Below are 13785 nucleotides of genomic sequence, written 5' to 3' on the forward strand. Positions count from 1 at the left end.
TGGTGGCTCGTGCCTGTAGTCCTAGCTACTTGGGAGGCTGAGGCAGAATTGCTTGAAGTCGGGAGGCAGAGGTTGCAGTTAGCCGAGATCGAGCCACTGCACTCCAGCCTGGCGCCTGGTGAAAGAGCCAAACTCTGTCTCAAAAAAAGAAAGTCACTACTCTAGAGAAAACTTTGAAGTAGAGGAATTAGCAGTGCCAGAGAGGGGCGGATTCCAATTTTAAATAAGGCTAACAGGAAAGGGCTCTCTGAAAAAAGTGACTTTTTATCCAAAAGCTGAAAGTATGGGCCAAACAGGTACTTGGAGAGCATTTTAGGCAGAGGATCAATTGTTGCAAAAGTTATGAGGTGGGGACAAGCTTGGAGTATGCTAGGAACAAGGGAGCCAGTGCTACTGGAACAGAAAGAACAATGGAATGAATAGAGTCAGAAATAAGAGAGCCTTACAAGCCACTAAAAGCATCTGACTTTTGGTCAGAGAACGATGCCTCTCCAAATGAAGCCAATGGAGGGTTTCACTCAAGAGTGACAACTCAACGCCATAAAAAATAATGAAATCATGTCCTTTGCAGCAACATGGATGCAGCTGGAGGCCATTATCCTAAGCAAATTAACGGAGGAACAGAAAACCAAATACCACATGTTCTCACTTACAAGTGGGAGCTAAACACTGAGTACACATGGACTCAAAGAGGGGAACGACAGACATTGGGGCCCACTTGAGGGTGGAGGGTGAGAGGAGGGTAGGGGCTGAAAAACTGCTCATTAGGTACTATGCTTGCTACCCGGTGAGAAGGTGACGAAATCATTTGTATACACCAAACCCCAGCAACACTCAATTTACCCATGTAGCAAACCTGCACATGTACACGCTGAACCTAATGTAAAAGCTGAAAAAAGGAGAGTGACAACTTAGGTTTTACAAAGGATCACTTTATCTGCTATGTGGAGACATTACAAAAATGGTAAGGGTGGAAGCATGGAGACTAGTAGAGATAATGGTAGCTTACACCAGATTAACAGCAGCAGAAAGAATAAGAAAGGGTTAGTTTCAAGATATATTTTGATGGGGGATTTGTCCACAGACTGGATACAGAATTTATGAAAAAGACTCAAGGCTCTGAGTAACTATAGAACCTGTGTAAGACTAACTTAATATTCAGAGACTACTCAGACAATAGACTGTAAAATCTTCTCAACCATCAAAGTGGCAGGGAAATTCCTCTGCAAAGTGCTACTGTACCTGTTGCATTTTGATCATTTGGGGAAAAGTGTCTGAAAACTTGTAAACTAAAAAATCTTTCTTCTTTAGAAAGAAAAAAGAGAAATAAGAAGAACAAAAAAAAAAGAAAAAAGAAAAAAAAGCCTAACCTTTACTAATTAAACACTCATCTTCTGGTTAACTGGTCTCAAACTGAAAATTTAATAATCTCTTATGACCTACTTTCAATTCAAGTATGTTCTATCTAGCCTCTCCGTTACCTACCTGTTTATCCCTCTACTGTTCCATTTATCAAACTAAAATTGAATAATCTAGCTCCTTGAAACTTAGAAGATTTAAATTAGTACTAGTTTCCCTCCCTACCCACAATGACTACAGTCCTAGGAAACTGATAAACAGTTATCAATTCAATTCTACACAAATTAGGATCAAAATGTCAGTAAATATCCCAAAAACAAGATGCTTTCTAACTGTAAAAAAAAAAAAAAAATTTCAGGCCGGGCATGGTGGCTCAGGCTTGTAATCCCAGCACTTTGGGAGGCTGAGGCGGGCAGATCACCTGAGGTCAGGAGTTCAAGACCAGCATGACCAACATGGAGAAACCCCATCTCTACTAAAAACACAAAAATTAGCCAGGCGTGGTGGCCATGCCTATAATCCCAGCTACTTGGGAGGCTGAGGCAGGAAAATTGCTTGAACCTAGAAGGCAGAGGTTGCAGTGAGCCGAGATCACACCATTGCACTCTGCCTGGGCAACAAGGGCGAAACTCCGTCACAAAAGAAAAAAAAAAAAATTCAGCCAGGTGTGGTAGCTCACGCCTGTAATCCCAGCACTTTGGGAGGCCAAGGCGGGCAGATCACCTGACCTCTCCTAAGGTCAGGAGTTCGAGACCAGCCTGGTCAACATGGCAAAACTGTCTCTACTAAAATACAAAAATTAGTTGGGCATGGTGGCACAGGCCTACAGTCCCAGCTTGGGAGGCTGAGGCAGGAGAATTGCTTGAACCCAGGAGGTGGAGGTTGCAGTGAGCTGAGATCATGCCACTGCCCTTCTCAAAAAAAAAAATTTATAGTTACTCTCTTGGTTATTCCCACTTTTACACTTCCTCATTTAAGGAGGGAACTCGAGACTCAAGTTCCAGTACAGAAATCAATAATCAGTTCTATAAAAAGAAATCATGACCTTGATGGTGGGAAAATGTCTTAAAGTTTCAAAACCAATATAAGATACATGGCCAGCCACTCTGAAAGATAAGGAAAGCAATTAGTCAACAATCGCACCTGTTTCTGAGAATAGTAACAGTTATTCACTGAGGCCCTGTTCCACCCAAATGAAAAGGGAGTGGTTTTTAGATGTACATGTACCCTGGTGATTAACAGCTGTCCTTTTCTAGTAATTTCTACCTCTACAAATAACTATAAGACAAAAATTACATTAAATATTTTCATGCCACATTTGAAAATATTTACTTTTCAATTTTGTACTCCATTTTTCCTCTAAAGATTTGCAATTCTCAAAATGAATCTCTTGTCCAAAAATGGTATTTTTCTTTCATAAATAAAACTTAAATGCAGGTTAACAGTGCTATGATCAACTTTCACTTTCTCTAAAAAAAGTATTTGAATAGTACTGGTAATCACATTAAAAAATCTTAGCACAATCCTAATGTTGAGTATTAATCTAATTGTTTTCAATTAATCTTTTTTAAATTACATTAAATAGTTCTACTAAATGGATTCTAGTCATCCATACTTTTGTGACAAAAGTATCATGGCTATCTTCTCTATGGGGTTTATATTTAAAGACTTTAGTGTATGTGCATTTTAAGACTCCCAAGCCTCTTTATTATAAAGTTCAAGCACATTCTTTTCCTAAATAACTCTGGTAACCTTCTTAAGAATAAGAACTATCTCCAATTCAGTTGCTTCCCCAGAAAGTTAAATCATAACATTTGTTTTCTTTCCTCCTCCCATCCTTCTTTCTTTAATTTCAAAAGGCTGTTATTTTCCCAGAGAACAATTTAAGTCTTAACCATTTTAGTTTCCAACATCACTATACATACATTAACCCAAGAACCAGTGAATCAATAATTTCATTAATAAGAAATAATTTAAGATTCTGAACTTCAATTGTAATAAAGCAAATTCTGTAGTAAAAATCCAAAAGAACACCTGGATTCAGCCTGTCAACACCACACTGACATGTTTTCTGAGCCATATCAGGACAGTTAGAATGACTGTAACAGCTGCAAGTTCCCTGAAGTTGCAAAATAGATACTTGGGAAAGGTTATTTGAATCACCTTTCAAAATAACCTACAGCACAGGAGTAGCATGCAAAGCAAAAACTTCCACGCTGTTTGCATTATTTAAAATATACTGTATTTCAGAACTTAGTAGTTTATAGGTCAGCTTAACTCTTTCATTTCACCATTTTGTCAAATGTATTGAGCATATTTAAAGGTCCTGTTCCAGTATTAACCCCCGAAGAGAGGGAGGGAAACTCTCTATAAACAAGACACAGAATAAAAACAACCCAAAATACATCCTGTCAGCATAAATTATTTTGTTTGAGCCCCAGAAATTTTTCTGCTGTTGAGGCACTCTGGTCCAAGTTTCCCCTATAATTGGGTAAATTATACTTCACTTCCTCTCCTAAACTTGCTTTTTATAAATCACATTATAGCTCACAGATATGTTTGTGTACTGAATGTAATACAAACATTAACAGTCAAGAATCCAAATCATTCTATTTGAAGCTGCTGGTGGCCTTTTAAAATGTACTGTCTATCCACTGATTGTCCAATTATGGCATATTTTCACAAAACACAGTAACATTCACAATCTTTAAAAACCAACAGTGAAAATATTTCATACTACATATGAACATAGAACAAAAATGGTGAAATACCTCTATAATGCCATGTCAAGGAGTTATTCTTTACTCACTAGCTTAATTCAGCATGGATTCACCTTCCTTCTCTTCCCAATTAAAGAATGCAAAATTCAATCTTTTTTTTTTTTTTGAAACAGAGTTTTTGCTCTTGTTGTCCAGGCTGGAGTGCAATGGCACTATCTCGGCTCACTGCCTCCCAGGTTCAAGCAACTCTCCTGCCTCAGCCCCCCAAGTAGCTGGGATTACAGGCTTCTGCCACCATGCCCAGCTAATTTTGTATTTTTAGCAGAGACAGGGTTTCTCCATGTTGGTCAGGCTGGTCTCCAACTCCCGATCTAAGGAGATCCGCCCGCCTTGGCCTTCCAAAGTGCTGGGATTGCAGGCATGAGCCACCATGCTAGGCTGCAAAATTCAATCTTTCTTGTCCTTTTCCTCCAAATGTTTACTGAGATGAGGAACACCTCTGAATGATACCAAAATGCAACACAGCCACTCTTTGCAGAGATGTGTGCACATGAGACAAACACTATCCAGGATGAAGCTCCAAGAATCAACATGGGTGGAAAAATACTCGATTGACATTTAAGTTTTCATATTAACACCATATATTTTAAAGATACAAAGTAAGCATGAGAAGAATGGAGTAGGATTACGACTTCTAAAGAAAGGTAAAACTTTTATGATAGAAAAATGGTAGAAACAGTGAAGAACCACGGTAGTGTGACCTGAGAAAGATGCTTAGTCTTCAGGAAACCCTTGACCAGGTTGAGGATTTCAGAACAATTCAAATGCAATAAAAGCTCTTAGGAATTTAAAAGCAGAGGCCAGGTGAGAGGCCAGGTGCGGTGGCTTACTCCTGTAATCCCAACACTTTGGGAGGCTGAGGGTGGCAGATCACAAGGTCAGGAGTTCAAGACCAGCCTGGCCAAAAAGGTGAAACCCCGTCTCTACTAAAAATTTAAAAATTAGCCGGGCATGGTGGCACACACCTGTAGTCCCAACTATTTGGGAGGCTGAGGTAGCAGAATTTCTTGACCCCAGGAGGTGGAGGTTGCAGTGAGCCAAGATCATGCCACTGCATTCCAGCCTGGAAGACAGAGCGAGACTTTGTCTTTTTAAAAAAAAAAAAAAAAAAAAAAAAAGCATAGTAGTAGTAAGAGAGCAACTCTTTGCTCACTGAGAGAGTAAATACTGCCATATTTACAAGCCTCCTCTGATCTACGGAGCAAGAAGCTCCGTAATTACCAAAAAACTTAACAAAAACATTCCTTCAACTTACTAAATCAACAGTCAACAGATAACGAATTTAACTAAATTCTACCTGTTGATGACCTCCAAATGAAGATCCCACCTGACTGAGAAAACAATTAAGAATATAGTCTATGACTTACATTTAAAGTACTTTTCACCCAGAAAGACCCAATTTGCATAATTTAAATTAATCACCAAAAGGAAACTTGTTTGTAACCACACATGTGGAATGAAAATGTCACTAGAATCTATTGTTTCTCCATCATATCCTTCTCTATTTGCTGACAAATCCTACTGGTGACTCATATCCTTCTGCACTAACCAGTCACTCCATTCCCTAATGGAAGGCTTTTCACCAATAATGGAAATTACAAACACAACAATTTGTTCTGCTGCTAAAAAGAACACATATCAACATTTGTATATAAATCCAACTTACAAATACTGTGGTGATACAACCTAGTGAATGTTTCTTGTAAAACAGTGGGGAAAATAAAAAGATGGTCAAATTTTAACAAAAACTAAAGGACAACTGGAAGAAAACAGACCTAATTGTGAATTTGAATTCCTGTCAAACAATACATTAGTTAACAGCCAACATATTTGACCACTGGAGAAATAAAAATATAAAGTAGTTTATCTGATCTGCTAAAACAAATATATCATGTGTACATTTTATGCCAAAAGATTAACATTTTGAGAAGAATAAAATTTCAAATAAAAAATACTATGAGAGGAATTAAACACACCACTTCTCTAAAGGTAAAGACTGTTCTAATGTTCAAAATATTTTTTCAAACCAGGCTCAACTAGCAAAGAAAGGGTCACAAAAAAAGGCTAATCTTAAAATTCTCAAAAATTTAAAAAGCCCTGTAGCCAGGCATGCTGGCATGCACCTGTAATCCTAGCTACTCAGGAGGCTGAGGCAGGAGAATCACTTGAATCCGAGAGGCAGAGGCTGCAGTGAACCAAGATTGTACCACTGCACTCTAGCCTGGGCGACAAATTAAGACTGCGAAAAAAAAAAAAAAAAAGCCAACATTGCCACTGTTTTCTCTATACTGGAAAGAAAACATGTTCTTAAGAGTCATTTTTATTTCTTAAAGCACTTANAAAAAAAAAAAAAAAAAAAGCCAACATTGTGTAATGTAAATTTATAATCAAATGATGAAATTTAGTTTCTAGGCCACTTAAACGTAAGTGGATGCTGTGTTAACATAACCCGTGGGCAAGAAAATCAGTATAGGCAAACAAAAAACATCTATATTCAAGTCACATAAAAAATATTGGTACAATCTGTCAACTCCTCATAGTCATTTTTCTGGGAAAGATTTTGGTGTCCTATAAATCTACACTGACTGAACAAACAGTGCAGGAAAGGAGACATTCTCTCACCTGAGTCCTGGTAACTCCTCAATGGGGAACTATGGAAAGCAGACAGCCAGCACTGCTGTGCAGCTTCTTTCAGGGAGGTAGTGACAGTTTCTGGTTAAGCATAAACCTCTACCACTCCAAAGACCAAAAGATTTTCAAACAGTATGCACCTCAGCTCTACACCAAGCAACCTAAAAGGCTTTAAGTGCAAAGACAGTGACCAGGGAGTTAAGAGAACCCACAGAATGAGGTTTAGCCAATAAAACAAAGGATAATGAGAGAAAGCCACCTGACATTTCTATACATAGTAATAATTCAAAGATGAAAATGGCAAAAAGAAGGCTGGGAGCGGTGGCTCACGCCTGTAATCCCAGCACTTTGGGAGGCCGAGGCGGGCAGATCACCTGAGGTCAGGAGTTCGAGACCAGCCTGACCAACATGGAGAAATCAATCCCATCTCTAAAGCGAAAAAAGGAAAAAAAAAAAAAGAAAACGGCGAGAAGACTTTTTAAGACAGGGTCTCACTCTGTCTCCCAGGCTAGAGTGTAGTGGTGCAATCTCAGCTCACTTCAGCCTTGACCTCCCAGGCTCAAGTGATCCTTCATTTGAGGAAGCTGATCCTTCCAGCCTCCCAAGTAGCTAGAACAGAAGGTTCATGCCACCATGCCTGGCTACTTTTTTGTACTTTTTGTAGAGATGGTGTCTGTATTTTGCCCAGTCTGGTCTCAAACTCCTGGCCTCAAGTGATCCTCCTGCGTCTGCCTCCCAAAATGAGCCACTGTGCCTGGCCAAGACTTTTCTAACATTTCACAGATTAAGAGACTCAAATCACCATCTCCCAAAGTAACTGTAACTGGTAGCATCCACTGTTCAACAGGTTTAAGTACTTTAAACCCCCAAAAAGAAAAAAAAAATTATTCACTGCTATTTATTTACTGATACTCTTTAACTGAGATTCTAAAACTTGCGATTTAGCAATGAAATCCCAGCACTCTGGGAGGCTGAGGAGAGCAGATCACGCCTGAGCTCAGGAGTTCGAGACCAGCCTGGGCAATGTGGTAAAACCCTATCTCTACTAAAAATACAAAAATTAGCTGGGCGTGGTTGTACACGATGTAATCCTGGCTGAGGCAGGATAATCGCTTGAACCTAGGAGGTGGAGGCTGCAGTGAGCTGAGATCGCATCACTGCACTCCAGCCTGAGACAGAGTAAGACTCTGTTTTAAAAAAAAGAAAAAAAAAATTAATCTATAAATTTCCTTATCCGTAAAGCTAAAAGAATACTTACAGGATTATTGAGTTTTAAATGAGATGATACATGTTTTGGCATAAGAAAGAAATGTGGAAACCTAAAGCCTGAAAGTGTAATACTGCACTTTACCAGTACCCTAATATCTCTACCATCACCGTATTCAATAAACATAACTAAGTCCACCATGTTAAAACTATGGATCCTGATTCTTACTAAAAATATTAATGATTCCATCTTCTATTCAACAAATAATGTACCTGATGGAATAGCACTCAAATAAATCAACCAAACTTAGTTTCACAAAAACTTAAGTTTCATTGTTCCAAGACCAAAAGCTACGACCTGCTCCTCTGAATCTTATTATAAATGCATTTTCTAGAGGCTTCACTGGTTACCAACCCCACATTACAACAAAAAGGAAAAAGTATAGTCAAACATTGTAAAATAAATCCCTAAATTTCAACTTTGTGTCTGAAAATTGTAAAGTATCCCTTAATTACTGCATAAGGAAATACTACCTTTACAGGACAAAATGAATAAAAAGTTAATTCTTAAGAAAATTAAATCTAATTTACCTTGTTTGAAATTTTTTTCAAATAAACTATATATGGGGCTTTCACACTGTTTTTTGTTTTGTTTTGAGACGGAGTCTCACTCTGTTACCCAGGCTGGAGTGCAATGGCTCAATCTCGGCTCACTGCAACCTACCAGGTTCAAGCGATTCTCCTGCCTCAACCTCCCGAGTAGCTAGGATTACAAGCACATGTCACCACACCCGGCTATTTTTTTGTATTTTTACTAGAGAGAGGGTTTCACCATGTTAGCCAGAATGGTCTCTATCTCCTGACCTTGTGATCCACCCGTCTCAGCCTCCAGTTCCAGGATTACAGGCATAAGCAACCGTGCCCCATCTCCCACACTTTTTTAAAAGCTATATACGAAAGTATTCAAACATTTACTCTTCCTAGAGCTACAAAGTTCAATGATGTTGTAAATGGTTTCTGCCTATAAATTTGGTTTGTTCAAATTAAATATTACTTGACTGACTCACAGAGGGAGTGGCCTGACTTGCTGTTCTGAGTCAGAAAATACCCCGTTCAGCAGTTCAAAACTATTTTTCATTTATAAAGGTGTTCTAAAATGCCAGCCTTTTCCAGCTATGAAATCTGTTGCCCTAGTAGAAAGATCTTAGTGGTAATAATACTTTGAATCTATAGTTCAATTTATAATTAACAAAGTGCTCTCACATGTTATTTTCTCATGCCTTCTGATTTAAGTGTCCTACACAGCTCAACAGAGAAACTTTCATATAGTAACAAGTTCTGGTTCACTCTTGGCCCCAATAAATATATTCTCCTCTTTTTCCAAAAAATAAAAAACATAAAAGGCTGCTGCATTTCTTTAATCAGACTTCCCTCACCCAGACATATCCCAGGTGCCTCATAAAAACTGTCTCAAAGCACACACCCATGGGCCCCAAGAGCCTTGCAAGGCAGAATCTCCTCCCACATAAAAGCCTAGCTTGGGCCCCAAAGAGCCTCCAGTCAGCATCTCCTAAATGATCCCCGTGCCTCCAGCCATTCAGTCTTCTCCATTAGTTTTAACAGCTCTCATGAATACAAGCTGCTAGGTCATCGTGTGGATGAGAAACCTCAATATAAGACGAGCTACTGACAGAGTAATATGATATACTGGAAAAATCAAGGGCTTTAGAGTCGAAGACCTGGATTTTTAATCCAGCACTAATTCTTATTATTTGTGTGACCTGCGACAAGTTACTTAACCTTTTGAGTTTCTGTGTCTCTTCATCTCACCACTGTAAACCCATGGGAGCTCATCACTGTATCCCTAGTGCCTGGCAAACAGAAGTGATTCAAGTAAGCCAAATGCATGCAAATGAAGACACCTACCACATTTTCTGTAGTTGTGAGAATTAAATGAGTATAAAAAGCACCTGCAGCACCGTGGGCAATTAATACTAATTAATCCCTTCCCTCGCTAAATAGTAACAATACTATTTAATATTTCTTATTTTTTTCAGAGAGGGTCTCACTGGCTCACTGCAGCCTTCACTTCCTGGGCTCACACAATCCTCTCACCTCAGCCTCCTCCAGGGTAGTGTGAACAACAGGCACACAGAACCTCACCTGGCTAATTTTTAATTTTTTGTAGAAACGTTTCACCATGTTGTCCAGGCTGGTCTTGATCTCCTAGGCTCAAAGCGATCCTCCTGCCTCAGCCTCCCAAAGTGCTAGGATTACAGGCAGGAGCCACCTCACCCAGCCAAAAAACATAATTTCTGACTTTTAATTTACACATCAATAATTTTGCCTGTAATTCTGTTATGTTCACTGTCAAAAGGACCACCCTCATGCCTGTAATCCCAACACTTTGAGAGGCCAAGCCAGGTGGATCATTGGAGGTCAGGAGTTCGAGACCAGCCTGGCCAACATGGTGAAACCCCATCTCTACTAAAAATACAAAAATTAGCCGGGTGTGGTGGTACACACTTGTATTCTCAGCTACTTGAGAGGCTGAGGCAGGAGGATCACTCGAACCTGGGAAGCCTAGGCAACAGACACAGCGAGACTCCATCTCCCAAGAGAGAAAAAAAAAAGGACCACACTATTCTTTGCTTATATTGAAAACCTACCAACTTCTAAGAGACATCTTTTTTTTTTTTTTTTTAAGACTGGGTCTTGCCCTGTTGCCTGGGCTGGAGTGCTCACTGCAACCTCCACCTCCCTGGTTCACGTGATTCTCCTGCCTCAGCCTCCTCAGTAGCTGGGACTACAGGTGCCTGCCACCACACCCAGCTAATTTTTTGTATTTTTAGTAGAGATGGGGTTTCACTGTGTTGGCCAGACTGGTCTTTAAGTGATCCACCCATGTCAGCCTCCTAAAGTGCTGGGATTAAAGGCGTGAGCCACCGCGCCCAGCTAAGAGACATTATTTTTTAATTAACATAATTTTTAAGATTATATCAAAGTGGGCTGGGCGCAGTGGCTCATGCCTGTAATCCCAGCACTTTAGAAGGCAGAGGCAGGCAGATCCAGAAGTCAAGAGACGGAAACCATCCTGGCCAACATGGTGAAACTCTGTCTCTACTAAAAATACAAAATAGCTGGGCACGGTGGTGCCCACCTGTAGCCCCAGCTACTCGGGAGGCTGAGGCAGGAGAATTGCTTGAAACCGGGAGGCAGACAATGCAATGAGTCGAGGTCGTGCCACTGCACTCCAGCCTGGTGACAGAGCGAGACTCTGTCTCAAAAAAAAAAAAAAAAAAAAAGATTATATCCAAGTGTAAAATCCCTATCAAGGTAATACTCTTCATGAAGAATCTCAACTTTTACAACACAAGAATGGGAAAAGTCCATGACAGTAATTAGTCCATTCACTATGAAACTTAAAAATGTCAAGACCAGAATACCAGCAAACAATTTCTCACCATCTTCACCAATACAATAGTGTGCTGGCAAGTGATTCTGAAGACCTGATAATGTGTCATTCTGCATCCTTAATTTCCTTTTGCACACTCAGCAAGGCATAACCACTCACTTCCCTCTGAAACTACTCTCCATTACAGAGCATGAGAGCAAGTACCATATTCCAACTCAGCAGTGGTTGTAGTTTGGTGACTCCAGACAGACAAGCGTTGGCTTAATGCCTACAGTGATGCTAGAACTGTTAGTCATCGCAAATTTCTTGACAAATTCCAGAAAATAATAAACTAGCCTACAGTTCAATTTACCTAACAATAAAATACTGTTCACCTGAAAAACTAGCAGTACTTTACAAAAGTTTATGCTTCTGAACACTTTACAGGCAAGAGTGTAGGATCTTGGGCAACAAACAAACTTCTTCATCAGCTCTCAGGTCCCCCAGACTAGGATGGGATAGCATTCTTGACAAACTTGGAAATTTACTTTGAAGTCATGAAACTTGGGAGAAAAAAATTTATAGAAACAACAAAAAACCACATCACATCCTTTCTGGGGGAAAAATGAAAATCCCAAAGCCAGAAGATCATAGTGCCGCGGTAAGAGACTTATACCCCGTTTCCTCATACTTGAACCTAAGGACCCAGGGACAAGATGCTCCTGGAAAGAACTCCCTAACCCAACACACCAGGGTTCACTATCGCCACACACAAAGACCAAGGGGAAGGTCCTCCAGAATGCCTGCTCAACACACTGGACACACGCGGGCACACCCTGCCACACTCCTGCCGCTGCCACGCACGTTCTCCCCCCACACTCCTGCTCTCTACCACTCTCTCAACTCTCGCCTCCCCCACTTACTCACACTCATTCTACTCCCACCCCTCAAACCCACACGCTCCCCGCACACCCATACCCTCCCCTGCCCTCACCCACACTCCCCCAACATCGACACTGGCCCCCGACCCTCTCTCCCGCCCCGCGCTCCCACTACTCCCCCCACAGCCTCGTACGGACACTCAGCCCTGTCCTCCACACACACCCTCCCTTCACCAACTCACTCTCTCCCCCACGCTCGCACAGCTCTCTCCCTCTTCCACACCCGCCCCTCGCTCACTCACCCTCGCTCCCCCGCCCCGGCCCGGCTCGGCCCTCCTTCCGGGGACGTGTCTCGGGCCTGCACTAATGGCTGCGGCGCCTCCCGCCCTCCCCTTCCCCGAGGCCCCGGGCGCCGGCGCAGGGGCCGCCCGGGAGGGGCGCACTCACGCTGGCGAGCTGGGGACTGGGCATTGAAGTCCGGCGGCGGCGGGAGCGAGGAGGCGCCTCTCTCCTCAGTCACCTCGGCGGCGGCGGCGGCGGCGGTAGCGGTGGCGGCGGCGGCGACGACTCCCCCCCAGCCTCGGCGCGCGACACCCGGCCCGGCCCGGCGGCGGCGGCGGCGCGTCTCCACGAGTCCGTCTTGCTGCTGCTGCTGCGGCCGCCGCTGCGTCTCCTGCTGCCGCCGCTGCCCCCGCTGCCCCCGCTGCCACCGCTGCCCTGTGGCGTCGCCTCGCGCCGTGCCCGGCCGCCGCTGCCGCTCCAGCCGCTCCTGGACGGACGACGGTTACAGCCCGGCCGATAGCGCCGCCGCCGCCACCAACGCTGCGCGCGCAGCCGGAACCAGCTCCCGCCACCGCCCCTCAGGGGGCGCTGCGGGGCGCGGCGCGCGGGGCCGCCGGCCCGCCCTCCGCGCTTGTTGACTGGCTGGCCCTCCGGCTCGCGGGCGGTTGGACCCGCCCATCTGCCCTCGGGGCGCTGACCCACTGCCCTGGGCACCTCCCCCGCTCCTCCTCCTTGTGGTTCGTTCCGCTCAGCACTCCCGGCTACGGAGGGCAGAACGTGGCCCGGGGAGTCGCTCGCCCACGCTGCGCCCCGCCCATCCGCACCTGGGCTGGGTCCAGGGCCAGAAGCCGAGGTGTGACCCACAAGGTCGAAGGGCTCTTTCCCGCTCCCAGGGCTTCGGGCCTGGGGCCAGATCCTGATGGGACGGGGCGGCCACCGAGTACTGTGCTTGGGGATTTCCAGCTCAGAAGTAGGAACCTGGGCAGCTCAGTTCTTGGCTGCTCTTCCTGGAGGCCCCAAATAAATGGCGTGTGCATTTTCGCGAAGGATATTTCTACGCCACCCCCTACTCTGCCCACAAGACACACACACAACCTAAGAACGGTCCCTGACAAGCCAAAATTAAGACTTTCAGGATACAGGATCGCGGACAAGTGATTCCCTCTCTCCAAGTATTATCAACTATTGAATGGAAATAATCAGCTACCTCATGAGCTCTTTCAGGGTCGACATGAAAACGCTTGAGAAAGGC

General features: G+C 43.2%; 1 protein-coding gene across 4 annotated transcripts in view; it reads right to left on the bottom strand.

Moving 5' to 3' along the window:
* PTP4A2 (protein tyrosine phosphatase 4A2) overlaps positions 1 to 13095 on the bottom strand; it is a 35047-nt gene extending 21952 nt beyond the window's left edge. For 2 of the 4 annotated variants that reach the window (XM_037738255.1, XM_017527909.1), the window contains exon 1: positions 12699 to 13095. The gene's annotated coding sequence lies outside the window, so the exon portion shown is untranslated. Of the gene's footprint in view, positions 1 to 12493; positions 12513 to 12553; positions 12594 to 12698 lie in introns of those variants that run through there. The other 2 variants (XM_017527910.1, XM_037738254.1) reach the window with 2 other exon arrangements.
* Positions 13096 to 13785: the final 690 nt, after the last annotated feature.

This window comes from Cebus imitator, unplaced genomic scaffold (genome assembly GCF_001604975.1).
Source record: "Cebus imitator isolate Cc_AM_T3 unplaced genomic scaffold, Cebus_imitator-1.0 Scaffold51, whole genome shotgun sequence".
NCBI classification, from domain to species: domain Eukaryota; kingdom Metazoa; phylum Chordata; class Mammalia; order Primates; family Cebidae; genus Cebus; species Cebus imitator.